The sequence below is a fragment of the Zonotrichia albicollis genome, chromosome 6 (assembly GCF_047830755.1).
Source record: "Zonotrichia albicollis isolate bZonAlb1 chromosome 6, bZonAlb1.hap1, whole genome shotgun sequence".
In the NCBI taxonomy this organism is placed as follows: Eukaryota; Metazoa; Chordata; class Aves; order Passeriformes; family Passerellidae; genus Zonotrichia; species Zonotrichia albicollis.
Window position 1 is genome coordinate 50,470,015 of NC_133824.1, and position 17,297 is coordinate 50,487,311.

Sequence of the window (17,297 nt, forward strand, 5' to 3'; positions counted from 1 at the left end):
ATGTCAGAGGACTTGCAATGAAATTACAGCCACTTAGAGAGGTGGATCATTCAAAAACCATCACCTCTGCAATATTTTAACACAACAGAGAGGCAGTCTATCATGAGGGACCTAAAAAACCAGACCAAATGCAAATTAAAAAAACCCAGTCAGTGTTTTAATTTCCATATGCAGGATGTGAAAATAATTAACTATAATGTCTTGTTCCTCTCTGAGCCTTAGTACAAGGAATCACATCTTCACCAGAAGCCTTTAACCAAAGTGTAATATTCTGAAAGTCCTAGAGTATAAATTCATTAATTTAGTCAAACATTCAAAAGACAGGTAGTTACAAAGTCAATTTGATAAAACAGGGGTACCTTTTTCTTTCTCTTTTTGCTTTTTTGTTGCTCCAAAAAGCCATTACTTGCTTCCTTACTTCAACTACCATTCATTTCCACAACATTCACTGAAGTTGTTGAATAATATTCATTATTCTGCAAAACCTTCCATTGGCAAGATATGTGTGCATCCAAACTGGTCCTTCAAGGAAATAACTGCTACAGAATACTTCATGTTTTCCACACTGGTTTTTGATTCCTGTCGCTGAATTAATTAAAAAAAAATCCTTTGTGTAGGAAGAAAGGTTTTGTACCACTTCCATAGAGAACTTGTAACCATGTAGGTGCTGTAGAGAGAAAGTGACAATTGTATTTCACTTTCCAAGCCCAGTTTGGAAATTTTACCCCAGAAAGAATAGGAAATCCTGTTCCTGAAATGCAGATGTCACAAGGATGACAACTCCTATAAACCCAGGACACCAAACAACATTTTAGGACAAAAGTAAAGACCAGAACAATCACATAAAACACACGCAAGGATTAGTTGAGAAGAAGAATTTGTTAATGTGGCAGAAACTGACTAATGATACACCAGCGGCTGAGGGAAGAAAAGATCTATAGAGGTAGTAATGCTAAGTACTTGTCTGACCCTTAAGAAAAAAGCAAATAACTTCTTAATAGGAAGTGCAAAAAAACTTATAAAAAATAAAGTTATCTCCCACTTGGAATTTGCCAGTTTTTAAGCCATTTAATAAATCAGGATGTAGGATCTCTCTGCTTGTTGACACCCTAATTCCACACCAGACAGAAGCACTCATTTAGAAAACCCCACAGTCATTTGTAGGTGAGAATTCTGTTAGAAAAAGATTGCTGAAACTATAACCAAGCATAATTAAAGTTCAACAAGTGCTGCTTCACAGCCCAAAATTATATTGCAGCCTAAACTTTCTCCCTGAAGAAGTAGGTTGGTCAGGAAACATCTCCTTCCAGTTTGGGGTCATGGATTCAGAGCAGCCTGGACCAGATTGCCCCTGACCAAATGTTGCTCCCAACTGACAGTCCTGCACTGATCCACTTGAAAAGAAAAAGTGGGAAGTTTTCTCCTTAATGGACAGGTGTTCCCGTGACACAAAAACCCAACCCATCAGTCCCATTTGGTTTGCTAACTGGAATCCTTATGCATAGCCTAAAAGGAGGACAATGGGTGGAAATGGCCATGGAAAGTTAATGACTCTTTCAGCACCACAGATGGTCACTGCAACTCCTCTAACCCCAGAAAATTGCCTAAAACTCCCTTATTCAATTAGAACCAAAAACCTAGAAAATCTCTTACGAGCAGCAAATTTGACAGGAGTTTGCCACAGGATAAAGTGCAGGAAAAGGGACAAAGACTTTTTGATGCTTACCCAGGCAGGAAGATTTTTATCACTCCACAGAGCAGGGATTAACAACCACCACAGGACTGTCAGGAAGAAACATTGCAATTTTTAAATCACCTTTATACATTTTGACACCAACAAAAAAAATCACTGAGAAGTGTAACCAAAATCAGAATTAATCTGGTTTGATAGGAGAGGTCTCAATATTACATAACTTGATTCAGTAAATCCCTAATAATTAATAAATTTATATTAATTCCATTTTGTTTAAAACTGTGTTGTATCCACATCTCCTAATTTTCAAAGAGCAAAATCACTGAGGATAAAAAATTTAATATACTGAAAACAGATGAATTCATGTGACAAATACTGGCATGACAATAAGATCTTTGAAACAATGCTGGTATCTCCCTCAGAAATTGGACCAAAAAGATTTAGTCCACTTATCTCAGTGAATTTTAAAGATATCTCTGTTTCTCTGGCTTCAGCCATATCCCTCTGAGGTGTGTTACTATCTTTGTAGTTAAAGTTGGCTTTCTGTGAGAGACAGATTTAAATTTAAACTCAATACTCTGGACATCCTTTTTATTTTCCATAGTGTCATTGTCTTTGTTCTTGCACTTTAAGAAGTGAAACTAGCAATTCATCATACTGCCCAGTTAACAAAAAGAGAGAGCCTGTACAATGGAAATGTTGCTGAGGGTCTGCTTCTGTTGCCAAACTCTATCTGAAATCATTTCTTGATCAAGGTCCAGCCCATTTTATTTTTATCTCTTTCATAACACAAGAGAAAAACTTGGCAGAAGTCTGCAAAAACCATTGGTGGAAAGACAGAATAGCTACCGGGTACCAGAGTAGCTGGCAAGACACAGAAGTGTTCCCAGACAGAACTATCAGGAGCATGTAAATAAAAACATAACTTCCATATTGCACTGCCACAGCCTGAGTGCTTTTAAAATCCATCTCTGAGGCAGCATCCACTTGTGCCCGGTTCAGCCACGGACAACCAAGAGTAAAAACACAACATCGTTCCCGTGATTATCAGAACTGTGATCTGAATCCCTCTCAACATCCTCCCATTTGTTCACTCTGATCTGAATCCCTCTCAATATCCTCCCATTTGCTCACTGTGGGCACAAATCATTGTCAAATCCAGTCTGCATTTCATCCCATCGGTTGCCAGTATTTCATGGGATTGAATCTCTGACCTCTGTGTCAGTGTGTCTGAAATGCAGCATGAAAAAACCAGTCTTGAGTGAACTATTTCAATGGAAACCAAACAAGCAGTTGCTCACATTGAACAGATAATGCCCAAATATAGAAAATTGATTATAGGTTGAAAGTAGTGCAGATAGTCAAGTACAGCTGGGGTTTTAGCCAACAAAAAAAAACCACAGTCAGAGAAGGAAGTGTTTTGTTTCTGTTGACTCAATCTATTAATTAAGGTAAACACAACTATTTTAAATTCCAGGCAATTCATGCATTTTTGGCCTAGAAATGAGTAATTATCTTGTTTGTAACTAATCTCAGTAGGAAATTTATTAGGGCCAAGGGCTGTTTCAGAAACACATGGTCTCATGTGAGTACAGGAGACTGGACTGGAGGTATTTTTCTGCTTGCAAAGAGCATTTTACAATTATTAGCCTTTTTCAAACTAAAAAGGAAAGAAAGAACTCAGGCCTCTAAAACTACATCTGACTTTGTTTCTAAATCTAAACGGCCTTCAGATTATCGTGTCTCACCCCATTCTCTGTCACAACTTAATAACCTTTCACAAAGACTCCCAAATCAGTTGTGCACTCTGACAGCTTTAAAATAGGGAGAAACCAAGAGGCAATTTTTCCTCTCAGTTCTCAGCAAAGTATGATCCTGATTACAGGAAATGCTTTATTTTGAGCCTGACACCACATCTATGATCAGGTGCTGTGTGTACCACATGGAGAAAAATATTCAAGGCCAATTTAATCTACAGTAACAAAATTCAGCAGGTTTGGTTACCTGCACTGACTGAGAGGACTGGACTTTCCATGACACAAGCTTACATTTGTAAATTTACAGTGCACATTAACCAAATAGTTTCCAGAGACATGAATTTCATGGAGCTTTCCAAGGATTCTGGAGGTGGAAAAATATGTTCCATTTGAGAGTATGCTCTGTCTGTGCCACAGTGCCTGTGGAAGCCCATACTTTTTATTCATCTACATCCAGATCAAAGCCTTCTTCCCCAACAAGCACAACCATTGACATCTATAGGGGTGTTCCAAGTTACTCCACAAGAAGAGGTGTCTGAACATTTTCCACAGGTGTTTGAACAGAGTGAACTATGATCTCATACAAAAACAGCATTAAGGAAAACCTAAAAACACAGCAAAGTAGAATGTTTAGCTCAAGAAAAAAAATCCTCTCTTCAAGCCTCTTCAAGGCAACGCCTCTTTCAGTGCCACCTACAGGATCAACTGCAGAGTATATTCACACAACAGAATTTTTCAAGCCTTTTCTGGAAAACACCAGGAAGATTCATGTTCTCTGTTTGCACTTTCTGGATATCTGGATAGCTTTGATTCATGTACCACAAGATTTGTACAAAAACCAGCTGCTGCAAGCATAATGAAACTTATACATCAAATCTCTTCTCTGGGTTAAAGCTGCTCTCCAAAAAGGTTCTGGCCAGTCCAGAAAAAATAATGGACTGTGAGGAATTTGCCAACTATATGTTTTACTAAACTTAGGACTTTGCATAAATGTGTGATATGTTGCAAGGCTCACCAATGTCAACACATCTACAGTCAGGATAATTTCCCCCTGTGCATTCTGTCCTTGTTATGAGCGTGATTATAACACACCCCAGATTTACCAAATCTATTAAACCTTTATCCAAAATGCTTGGCAGGGATCAGAGCATGATACCTGATGATGATGATGATGATTAATCCAAGGGTGTCAGGAAAATAAAAGGATTTAGGATAAAATCCTGATTCTCCTGAAGTCTGGGATTTTTTCCACTGGTCTTTACAGAGCTAAGATTTTGCTCTTGATCCCTGTCATAAAAACAACAACAAAAAATAGTAATAATCAGAATAAACAATAGACAGCACAATGCTGGGAGGTTGAGAAGAGGGCATAGCAAATACAGAGACAGAACTCCATGGTTATGCAAACTTATTATGAAACATTACCACGCTTTTTCAAAGCAAAAAAAATAGTAACCCAAAATAGAAGGAGTGGGATAAATTGTCTGTGACAGTATTACACTGTTTCATAAAAAGGAACACAGAAATTCACAGAGGCTTGCACCAATTCTTGGCTTTATGAAAACCAGATTACTTTGCAGCTGAAAAAGGAATTTAAGAAGGAAATTTAGCAGCTGAATTTCTGGGCAGGAATTTAAGGAAGGAATTTTGAAAATACAAACTTTTTGCCCAGTATCAGTCAGCAGGACCTTTTTCTATTACAGGGTGAGGATTTTGAGGTGCTGAGCTCTAACTCCCAGCCTCACATTCAGAAAAGAGGTTTTGAAACACCAGGTACTCCCCAGATGACATGGGCATCATCTACCTGCCCTGGCTGTGTCCTTGTGTAGGAGGGCGGAAATTGGCTTCTGCACAGGAGAAAGAACACAGAGAAAAGGAGAGGAAAGAGCACAGAGAGGTTTGGTGAGTGCCACCAAACTCCAACACAGAATTTTCACCAAGGTCTGAGTTTCCCTATTGTGGCTGCGCCAAGATTTATTAAAGCACAGCATGTGTTCACTTATTTTTATCCAAAATTAACTGAAAAGGCACTTCACATCTGCTCTAAGGGGGGAAAAAAGTTTGCTTATTTGGCAAACTTTGTTTAAAAATCTGTTTCTTCCAAGGTTTGTCTCTTTAGTTCTTTTTGTTTGTTTGATTGGGGTTTGGGGGGCTTTTTTGATTTTGTCGAGGGGCGTGTAACTTTCTTCCTCTCCAGCACCTCTCTTCCTCCATCTGTTGACCTCACTTCAGCACATAGTTTCCCGCTCACTTTACCAAAAACATATAAAACTTGGGGCATCTGCTCCAATTTCTTTGTGACCTGCAATTGTATCATTAAACTAACATTTGCTCTGTTAGTCCCTGGAACTTTAATTAGGCTCTTCTGCTCCGTTTGCCCTCGCTCAGGCGCTCCCCCATGGAAGTGGCAGGGAATGGCCTTGAACAAATAAACTGGGTGAAAAGGCAGAAACCCCAGTGCTGAGTGTTTTACAGCACGAAGTACTATCCTTCCTGCATATGAAATGCTTTCCTATGCAAAATATTTTCCTTGTCTTGCATTTCCATCAACACCCCCTTCTCTCTCTCCACTATTCCCCAGTTCTGTTAGTCTGTGGATAATCATATTCCAAACCCTCTCAGAGGCCCAGGGAAAAGGGTCCATTTCCTTGAATATTCAGTTTTCAGCCATGGATATAGGCCACACAGCTCACCTTATTTTCACCATTGAGTCTGCATCTCTAACACTACTGCATATTAAGCATCGGGTGAATACCTTGAAATGGAAAGATTCTCCTGCATCAGAAGCACTAATACAGGTAGGGAGTAATTATGTGTACATATGAAGCAGCACTTGGGGATGTTTTGAAAGCAAGTTTCCACAAAGTCCAAAAAAGAAAATTACACTGAAATAAGTAAATGCCACAATTTTCAGAGTTAGAAATAATTTAGAATATTTTTTTAGAAATGCTATTATTTAGAAATAATAGAATATTAAAGTGATCCTTTACTAAATCTAGTAGGCAGAGACAGAGGATATAATATTTTCTACCACTGCAAACAGCTCCCTGTTATTCCAGCAGCTGCACACTAGGAATCACAGAGTATTTCAGGGAACATTCTTAGAAATCAGATCCAGTTGTTGTGTTGATTTATATCTATCTCAGGTAACAAATCTCTAAGAAGGAATGTTTACAAGCTAGGCTGTTTGACATAGGAATCGGACATTGGTTTACCTTTTCAGTGGAATAAGGACAGCGGCATTTCCTCCTCTTCTCTGTGATCCATTCTCATGACAACATCATTTCTTATTCACATGTTTTGTTTAGCTCCATCCAGTAGGTGCTACAGCTGTCCTGCAATAAAGCTAAATCCTTACAAGGTGTTCCCTTCCATTGCCACATACTTGGAGAACATTTGAGCCCACATGACATCAAAAAAGAGAAGGCAATCCTCCCAAATCCTAATACTTTTATTTGATCATATTACATTGCAGTGTTGGCAGATAGGTGGATTTTCCTGGTACTCTCTCCAACTTCTTAGAGGCACAATGAATCCAGAAATATCTTCTTTGAATACATTATACCCTGAAAGAACAACAGTGAGCATAGGGAAAAGATCCACTTACAAATACACTGCACAGGTACTGATTGACCACCCAGCAATGCCAGGAAGTCGAGTTTCATTAGGAAATCCCCAAGCACCTTGAACAAAGGAGAGACATTACTGTAGAAAACCAGGAAAAGAGTAAAATCCTGCCTCTGAATCCATTGATCTTTAATAGAAAATCTCATTTCTTAAGGTAAAAGCTCTGAAGCAACCAATGTTCCAAAGTACAATCTCATCAAGACAGAGATCCAAGATGCAGTAAAGGTACATGAAAACAAAAAAAAACCCCATGTTTCCCCCCAAACCAGCACTGAACAGATCTAGGGTAGATCTCATGGAAAGGGATGCTCTCAAGGTTTGCTCCTCCACTGTGTTCAGAAGCATTTTAACATCACACAAAGTGTAAACTCAGTGGTCTCCTGGCCCTGGGGAAAGTGGAGCTCCTGCAGTCAGGTGGCCTTGGAGGGGGTCCCCAGCCATGATCCCTTCCCATCTCCAGGCACTCCAAGAGCAATCCAGTGTCCATCTTTATGAGCAGAGAATGAAGAGAAGCACAGATGATAGAAGTGGCACGGTCATGACAGAAGACTTTTTTCTGGGCTCTGGAAAGGCTCTAATAACCACCTTTTCCACTCTAAAATGCACAGAATTTTATACAACCATGATGCCTCAGAATTCCTGGGCAAACAGGAAATTATTTTGCTTTACTCATTTAATTATGAGTCTGGGTGAAAAGATATCTCCAGTATCTCTTCATTCCTCCCATGAAAAAGAGATTACTTAGGAGAAATGGGTAGGTGTTGTTTTTTCAATGACATACAGGAAGTGATTTTTTATTTAACAAAAATGCAGTGCTTTTAAATGAGCATGAAAAGTATATATTATCAAACCACATGGACTCCCCTCTGAAGTCCCCACACACAAAAAAGAGAAAAACACAATGGGCTAATTTCTAAACAAAGAGTTGTGCATTTTCCCATATTAAACTGTTTATAAAAACTAAAACCCAGTCAAACTGTACTGAGAGTGAGAAACAAGGGCTTTCAATTCATCCGTGCCTCTTCCTTCAAGTGTGCCTTTCACCATCTAAGAAAATCCCAAACAATAACAACAAACTAAAGAGCCTAAACTTTTGGCTAAGTTTCCAGCTGCTAATTTTGTCTGTCATGAGCTGCTATTGTCAGTCTGAGGGAGGGATAATTCCCAACCTTAAAAAAAAAAAGAAAAGTAAAAGATGCAAAATATACTCAAAGTAACATCTGTGTTTTCTGATTTTATTAAAGCATTTTGTCTTTGTTAAACAGAAATAACAAAACACTGAGCCCTTCCCATCAGTATTCATGACGTCTGCCTTTTCATACAAAACCCTCTGAAAGAAAATTCCCCCTGGAAAAAAAAAATTCTCCCCTTATAAAAAAACAGATTGTGAGACAGATGATTGCATTGTTTAATCAAATTTCCATCTGAAAACTCTTTTCCTAGTTTTAGATTTAGCTCACCCAGTAAGGCACAGGCACTAGGAAGCACGTGGAAGTATAAAGTAGCAGCTCCTCCATTTTATTATCTCCCTTGAGCTTTGCAATTGGCAATTGAAAAAAGGGGAGGAACAAAAGTAGCGGACATAAATTAAGCCCTGCTTTTTAAAGTTCAAACTGAATTTTCTTTATTTTTCTACAGCTGTCAGATAAGCAGGGTAAACCCACTAATGCATGTTTAATATATAAAAACTCATAATGTTCAGTAGTACGACCTCCATTGGAGACATTAGTTCAGGCCAGTGAACTTGGAGTAAGCCAAGTGTGGAAATGTGGAATTGGGCCAGTGACCCCCACCAGTGCCTGTCATATCTGCTGAAAGCAAACTTGTCAAATATAGAAGGGGCAGAAGGAGGACAAGAGTATCCTTAAACCAGGGAGCAGCAGCAAAGCAAAGATGCCCATCATCTATTCACAGTTGTCTGTTGTTCGCTAAGGGCTCTGGCCGTCTCAGGAACAAAAAGTCTGGTTATAGCCTCAACCTTTCAACCCTGGCTGGTCTGGGGGCCTTTCATTTCACAGGCTCCTCAAAGCTGATGAGTGATCATAAAGCTATGATACGCTCCTTGCTGTTATCATCTCTTCAGACATACTCTGTGCCCAGCAGAACAGGGAGAGGGTATTCCCAGGAGTGCTAGCCTGTCATAATAAAAGAGCTACTGTTCTTCCCCTTCAGCTACAAAAACAGTCTTTAAAAATAGTTGATTGGTTGTATTAATAGTAATTCCTTAGGATTTTTTTTTAATAAATCAAACCATTTAAAATATCTTCCTTACATAAGAACAGTGGTTTTAATTGACTTATGAATGCTTTTCCTGGTGCTTTGGTTGTGGCCTGATTTCTTTTTTGTCGCCTCAGTCTCATTTGTATAGTTTTATTCCTCAGCAAAACAAAGATGCAACTGCAGGGGAAAAATCCCCTACGAGCATTCGATTTCACAGGCAGGGGAACCACTGAAACCCTCACCATTGGCAACAGAAGACAGAGAACCTGCACTGAATTCATAAAAAAGCCCAAAGAAATTTGTGGAACACTTTCAGTTCTATTAGCAACAAGCTTTGATGACGTTCCTTGGTGTTTATTTCCCATGTTCTATGTACTGCTTCCATGGCCACTCCGTATTTCTAACTCTCCTTTTTGAACAAACATGTTGCAAGTGAGACACCTGATTCCTCTCTAGCAAGATACCAGTGATGGCCCTTGTGTTAAAGCAGATCTCTGGGGACTGGTCACACCCATGGCTCCCAACAAGTACCTACCCTACCCACCCAGTCACACATCAGCACTTTCATCAGACATGATCAAGCACAGTTCTGCTTTTTTAACACAAGAAAGTCTGCTGGTGCTTACCATTCTGTATTTTCCATTTTGGAGGGTGTATGCTTAAGAAAGCAAGCTGGATTGCAAAAAAACCCTATAATTTTATACTCCTCAATACAGATTTCTGCCCAGCAAATGAAAAGCCTGATAGTTCTTGCTGTACAAAGCACTCTTTGAGTATGCCCCCAGTGCCTTGCACCATCCTGCTGACATGCTTGGGTTTGATCACATTTTCTTATCCTGGAGATAAAGTTATACTGGGATAATTTTTAGACTTCTTATGCCATGTTCCTAAAAGATAACTTCTAGGACAGCCATTTCCAGGTTAGGTATTTTTAAGAGAGAGGTTCAAGGTTTCCATGTAATTTCTCATTTTGTTCATTCCAGTGAGATAAACTTTAGTGTTTTGGTAGACCACAGTTCACGCAGGACAAGTATTTACAAACATAAATTTGAAAAAAATACATAGTACCACTTGTATAATTTCTGGCTTCAGTCTCAGACAGGTAGATGAGGCAAAATATTGAATTAGGCTAATATACCTAAAAATAAATAATTTAAGTAACTTATTTTTACATGAGTGTCTCCTCTTGAGTTAATTATGCAGACAGGGATTGGAAGAACGTCTTTGTTTCTTCCAAGAAAGAAAAGTAAGAACTCTGCAAAGATACTAAAAAAAATTTTATTATTTATATACCAACTAGATTTTATAGGTGGTAGTTACTGTTTACAGTTAATAAGGTGAGCTAATTGTAGCTTTTGCTGTATAAAGCACAAGGGTTCAAATACAGCATCACACTGGAGTATTACATCAAATGTCATTGAAGTGATGCTACCTTTTCAAGAAATCCCAAAGGCAAAAAAAAAAAGTCCAAACAAAAAAATCCCCCACAAACAAATTCCATGACCATTTCAAGACTTTATATTACAAAAATGGAGAGAAATAATTTCATAAGTGCACAAGTGATGTATTCCTTATATATATTCCTATATTATTTGCCCACAGTAACCAAGTCTACTTAATGACAAAGAGGAAATCACTGCTAAGCCCATCTCATTAATATAAATCTCTGTTTCAGGGAAAATTCTCAAACTTTAACAAAAAAAAGCTTAACTAGGAAGCCCTTAATGTAAACTGCGTCATCATTCAGCCTCATTACTACTTCCAGCTTAAAATGAGGGGTGGTTATTGAGTACTGTCAAAATACTCTCAGCTTCACAAGCCTTGAGGATGATTCCTGTGCACTCAGCCTGGTGAGATGGACCTTAATCTGCCATCATTACCTCTGTGATACACAACCCTCTTGTGGGAAAAAAAAAAAAAAAACAAACCATAGATGACCTGTTTCCAAATTCTTGCTGCTAACAGCATTATGAAACTCAGTCTATCCTTTATTATTTTGCATGTTATTTATTAGAAAGCTTACAGACAGCTCTGAGAATATTTAAGGATCCAGACAGAAATCAGCTTAAGAAAATGGCTAAACACAGAGATGTGAAAAGGGTGGCAAGATCAAGTCATTAAAATTCAGAAAACCTTAAAAGTCACACTTAAGGCTGGCCACACAACCTTAATGGAATGTGAGGAGTTTTGGGCTTAGTGTGCTCTCATTTCCCTCTGTATTTTTGGCTCTGCCATCCATAGGATCTGAGTGCACTCTTAAACCAGATGAAAACCTCCCCAAACCTGGGCAGTGATCCCTCTCCTTCTGCTACTTCTAACACAGATGAGAAAGCAGAATTTTACTCCATCAAAAGGTCAGAATGTGAGCAAGTAGCACATGCAGAGAAGGGACTTTTCCCTCACCCGAGAACTCCAAGTAGTGCAGTTTGGGAGGATTAGGGATATTCTTCAGCAATTCACATTTCGCCACACCCTCCTCTGCTACCGCTTAGGTTTGTTTTCAGTTTGTTTTTCTGCTTGTTATTTCTGGGGCTGAGGGGAGAAGCTCATGTTTGTTGATGGAGTGGTTGACAAGGTTGGTTGCATCCTTGAGCCCTTTCCCATTACACGAATACTGAACATTCCTATAAACCCCATGGCCTTTTCCTAACACATTCCTCGCCTATACTCCAGGTTCTACTCTAGTAACTTCTCCCTTTTGTGCTACCTGTTCATCCTAACTGAAGATTTCATCAGCTTTTAAGAAGACCCTGTAGGTAGGCATTTAAAATATATGATAAAATGTGGTACATTTATAGGGTTCCCACAAAATAAATTGGAAGGCTTGGAATTTGGAAGGCTTTTCACCATGGCATTTTATGAGGAGGCATATCTCAAAAGAGCTGCTACATTTGATTTAGCATCCTTCCTAACAAGAGTTACATAGTTTTCCTGCAAAATTATCTTCAGTGGTTCTTTTCAGGCTTTGGTTCTCTATCTGATCACTATAGAGCACTTTGCAATTACAGTAATTTGCATATGCTATTTTTAAAAAAAGACATCTACAGGTCCATTTCAGTGTCAAATTTTCAAGACCTTTACTTGCAAACTGATTTATCTTTTATTTTATATTATATACTGAAAATCAAGTGGTAGGCAAACTTGCCTAATGAGAACATTAACATTTATCCGCAATGCAAATGGTTTCACACAGTCAGAGCTCCTCCACATATTAAGTCTTTGCTTACTCTAATGTATCAGCACTGCTCTGGGGTGTTCATTAAGAAACCAACTATCCCTTATTTGGAATTTCATAAACTGTCTTCCAGTTTTGGATGTACAACCACTGTTTTGATGAGACCTGCCTACCCCAAGTCTATTAACCACTTTCAAAACAGCCTCAGATCTTTCCTCTGACAGCAGTTCAAAATCCAAAGATGTAATTTCTCTTTCTGAGCACTATCTCCTCATTTGGTCCTCCCCTGTACCACAAACATGTATCTCATTAGACCACATAACATCCATGTTTAATTATCCTTAGCAGACTAAAATTTGCCAGTTTCCATATGGCTGATCTGTTCAATCTGCCAGGTTTTTCATTATTTATTCAGGAAAAAAAAAAGGCAATTTACAAAAACAAATTCTTTGTTTCCCCACAGAAAGACCAGTTTCTATTCTCTGAGCCAAAAAAACTAGAACTAAACAATATGTACAACAGAAGCAGATGTAGCCATTATGGTGTGGCCTGGTGCTTTGAGCAAGGGGACAGCACGGGTAAAATTAATGCATTAATACATTTACTTCAATGCATTTAACCCCTCCTACTTAACACCATTTACTTCAGTGTGTTTAACCTCTCCTACTTAATATCATTCACATTATTCTTGTGATGCAGGGAAATTGAAACTTCTTCACCCCAGTTTGCTGCAATCCCACCACCAGAAGCTTGGTTCTGTGGATCAAAAGGAAAACACTCAGAGACCACATACCTAAATATAGCCAGTGCTTTCAGTTGGTGACCACAGTTGCTTTAGGTGGTTGTCGAATTCAGCATCAAACCCAGGGATCTATTTTGTATCAACACACTGGAATTTGTTTTTCTGGATGGCATCAATGCCAGGGTCAGGACTGAGGACCAGGGCTGCAGCAGCAAAGCAAACATTAAGTTATTATGTCCCTTTCAGAGAGCATAAAAGTTACTCTAGCTTGAAGCCATATGGCCCAGAAGCATGTTGACATATCTCAGCAATAAAGGGTTGTGTTACAGAAGGGACCATGCCCAGGAGATCAAAAAAGCTGGATCAGCTACTTGACCAGTGTCACTCCACTGAACCCGAGCAAAGAGCTGGAACAAAGTGCCATGAACTCATCTGCACCGCTGTCTAGGAGCAGGGACCTTCAACAATGGCAGCACCTGCCAGATCGCTGTTCCCCTCCCCAATAAAGTCACCAACAGCCCCCTCACTGTTCTGTCATGTGCCTGGCACAAGGCCCCTATTGTTACCAGCCACTCTCACTCCAATAATTTCTCCTCTAAATGACACTGCACCACCACAGGTCATTTCAAGGGGACTGAAAAGAAAGATTTTGCATCTGTTTTGAGTTGTAGGCACCAAGGGGGAGGGGGCTTGAAACCCCTTGATAGCTGGCAAATGGTAATAGCAAAATGTCTCTATTGTTTGTGTCTGAACAAACAACCATACTACATGAGAGTTTTTATTGTCCTCAAGGCAATCTGCCACGATTGCTCCCCTTTGCCCATACTCTACAGAGAGAGAGAGAAAGACAGAAAAACAATCTCCACAATAGTCACAGTTAGGAAACTTTAGTGAGAGTTTAATGACCAGTGACCAACTAATAGATGGTGAGTAACATATGGCAGAGCTTGGCCTCTTCACATATTGATTAAAAATAATTTAAAATTTAAAGCCAAGTTTGTTTGACAAGGTTCAAGCTTCTCAGCAGCCACTTAACAATCTGAATAAACCTAAAGGGGAAAGCTTAAATTCTAACTAACCCAAGGCAAAGCAGAACAAAGTCATTGTCACATTACATAATTGAATCTATTACATTTACCCAAGATTAACAGCCAACACTTCACAATTTTCTCCCTCTACCTAAAATAGTTGCTGATGCAAACAGCAAAGCAACTCTCTGCAATATTTGGTAACCTTTGTAGAGTGCCTTTATGAGACCTTCTTTATTAAACACCAATATTAATGGCCATAATCAAGACCTGCTAGTCACATTTAAACCCCATAACATTATTTATTGCAATAGAATGAGTCTATTCTTATGCCCTTGAAGCACCACTTGAGTTCAGTGGTCATATTTTTATACACATCTTTGTACTCTTTTTAGATTGATGAATGTCAGAAGTTGTAGCACTTGAGATAATTTTTCCTAGGGGATGGATTTAAATAAAGTCTAACTGGATTACTATTTATTTGCTTTCAAAACCAGCCACACACACTATTAAATGGATTAGCTAAAAGCACAGAAATTACAGTACCTGTCTCTATCAAGAATCAGATGTGTAGCTAAAGACACTCCAAGTAAATATAAGGAACAAAAACAAAATGCTGGTGATGAATTTTAAATGGTGCTTATTTGGAAAAGGAAAAAAAGGAAAAGTCCTTTATGACTCAGCTATACACACAGTAAAGATCTGGATAAACACTTGGGATATTTGGAACCTGATATAAATTGGTAGGTAAAGAGTAAAGATCTCAGTTATTCTGAGGAGACTGCAACCTGCTCCTGATTTGGGTGCTGAACTGCTCCATAACCTTAGACAGGTCACTTTGTCTCTAGCTTCTCCCTTAGACTGTTTTCAGTGGCTTCTACAAAATGTTCTGATCTTTGTTGAGGCTCTGCCCATTAAACCAACATGAAAGAGTCACCAATATAGGGTTCAGTGCTGAGATCCACTGCAAACATTTCCCATGCCTTGCAAAATAAAAAGGCAGGTGTCAAAAAATTCTCTTTGGAAATGGCACACCCCGGGTACTCAGAGAACACCATCACTACCCTGCTTAAAGCAGCAGTGAGGCAAAATATCTGCCTCATTTGTGATCCATAATTGCCACGGATCAGCTGAACTGGCAGGAACTGCAGGATGTAGGGAGCACAAACACTTGGAGCAGCACAGATTCCTTGGTTCCTGTGAACCCCAGTGAGAAGAAAGAGCAACACACAGAAACTGTGCTGAGGGTGTATTTAGGTATGAAGGAATGGCAGAGGATGTGTTAGAAAACACAGCACTGATGACATGATGGCATATAAAAAATGACAGATGATGGCAGAAATTATGAGGGAAGAAAATATTGCATTCTTTTCCTGAGAAGCAGCAATGTGGGGAGTGGGCAGCACAAGCAGAGAGATGCAGCCTGGTTCTCAACCAAGAGGGCCAGATGACTCCATATTTTAGCAAAGTGACTTTAAAATATTTTAACAGTTTGACTTGATTACATCTGCTGATTTCTCTTTAATGGAATTGCTAAAATGTACTTTAATGGCTGAATTTATTCCTAGAGATCTTCTATTATGCCAGCACATCAGTCCACGACAGAATTTTGAAAGGGATTAAGCTACGTGTGGATGGAAGACAGAAAGAGAGATCCCAAAGTGCCACAGGAGTTAAGACCAAACTTGTTTAAATGTTTTTATAGGAACACCACAAAAAAAATGACTAGGTATGAAAATATCATCTTTGAGCACCTATAGATGTGTCTGGAAGCTATGCATTAACTGCAGAGTGCTCCTTAGAGATAACAAAGAATTACTGTTGCATCTTACTGATTGGAAACTGGAATGTAGCAAGAGATTTTTCCAAGGTCACACAGGAAAATCTGTGTCAACACCAGGATTAGAAGTGAGATCATCTGGCTTCCAGCTCCATAAAATCATCCTTCCTCTCTAAAAAAATTGTCTTTTCTAACAATAAAAGCAACTGCAGGAATGGGTGGTACTCTGTATTTGCCTTTCAAGTTCAGGAATATAAGGAATGATCAGCTCAGGTCCTGCCCTGCATTTGGACTTCCTAGATGCTTCCCAAGGATGGCCAATGCACATTGAACATAGGAAAGAAGTGAACAGCTTCATTCTAATCTCATTCCTTCCCCTTCATGCTCCCAGCAGCAAATAATCTAAATGAAGATTAAACAAACTAATCCTCAGCACACTCACTTTTCTTTCAGTTGTCTCCACGGGATCTGACCACATCCCAGCCTTTGGTGTATTTTTCAAATCTACAAGGCAGGAAGCACAGGTCTTCATCAAAAGAAGAGGAACAAAGGCGTAGACCAGGAAGTTGATAAAAATGAAACAGAAGGTAGGTTTCTGAAAGTAGTTTCCTAATTCAAAGCTCAGAGCTTCACCTGTTGTATCCACCTGCATGCCAAAAGCATGAAGGAGGTAACTGGGACTCAATGTGGATGCTAGTACCACCTTATATTAACTCATATCAGCCAAGCATAAAACAATAAATTATAGACAACTGGGCCACTGCCAATTAGTTGCAACACTTATTGTGCATTTGAAATGCAAGATGTTACCTAGGTTTAGTTGATGTTCATATTTGGGACAACATCAGTGTGCCACGCTGGCATGAACACACAAAAACAACTTCTGCAGGATTGCAGCTGCCATGTGAGCTTCTGGCAGGCCAGGGGTATCAACCAAGGGTCCATTAAAATGATGTTCTCAAATTTTTACACTGCATATACAGGATAAAACTTAAGCCTGTAGAAGGAACCTAAATGCCTTCCACAGAAAATATGCTCAGAACACCAAGGGTGCCATCATTTCCTCTCAGGCAGTTGCACGTTGCTCATAAACATCATCGGAGTTTATGTGCACACAAATGATCTCTGAACTATTTGTCGTTAAATTTGATTAAAATCTCCTGTCTGAAGGGAAAAAAAATAATAGGACCTGAGAGTGCATTTGGAAGCCATTATGGACAGCCTTTGTGCTCTGTGGAAGGGCACAGCACAGCTGAAATAGCCCTGTGTCAGTGC

At 39.2% G+C, this 17,297-nt stretch overlaps 1 long non-coding RNA gene across 1 annotated transcript in view; it reads right to left on the bottom strand.

Annotated features, from left to right (window-relative positions):
- LOC102063085 (uncharacterized) overlaps positions 1-17,297 on the bottom strand; it is a 261,997-nt gene that overhangs the window by 231,993 nt on the left and 12,707 nt on the right. The window contains exons 4-7 of the long non-coding RNA XR_012580644.1: positions 6,666-6,785; positions 4,607-4,737; positions 1,727-1,782; positions 360-667 (exon numbers count right to left, since the gene is read on the bottom strand). This is a non-coding gene — a long non-coding RNA (uncharacterized LOC102063085). The remainder of the gene's footprint in view (positions 1-359; positions 668-1,726; positions 1,783-4,606; positions 4,738-6,665; positions 6,786-17,297) is intronic.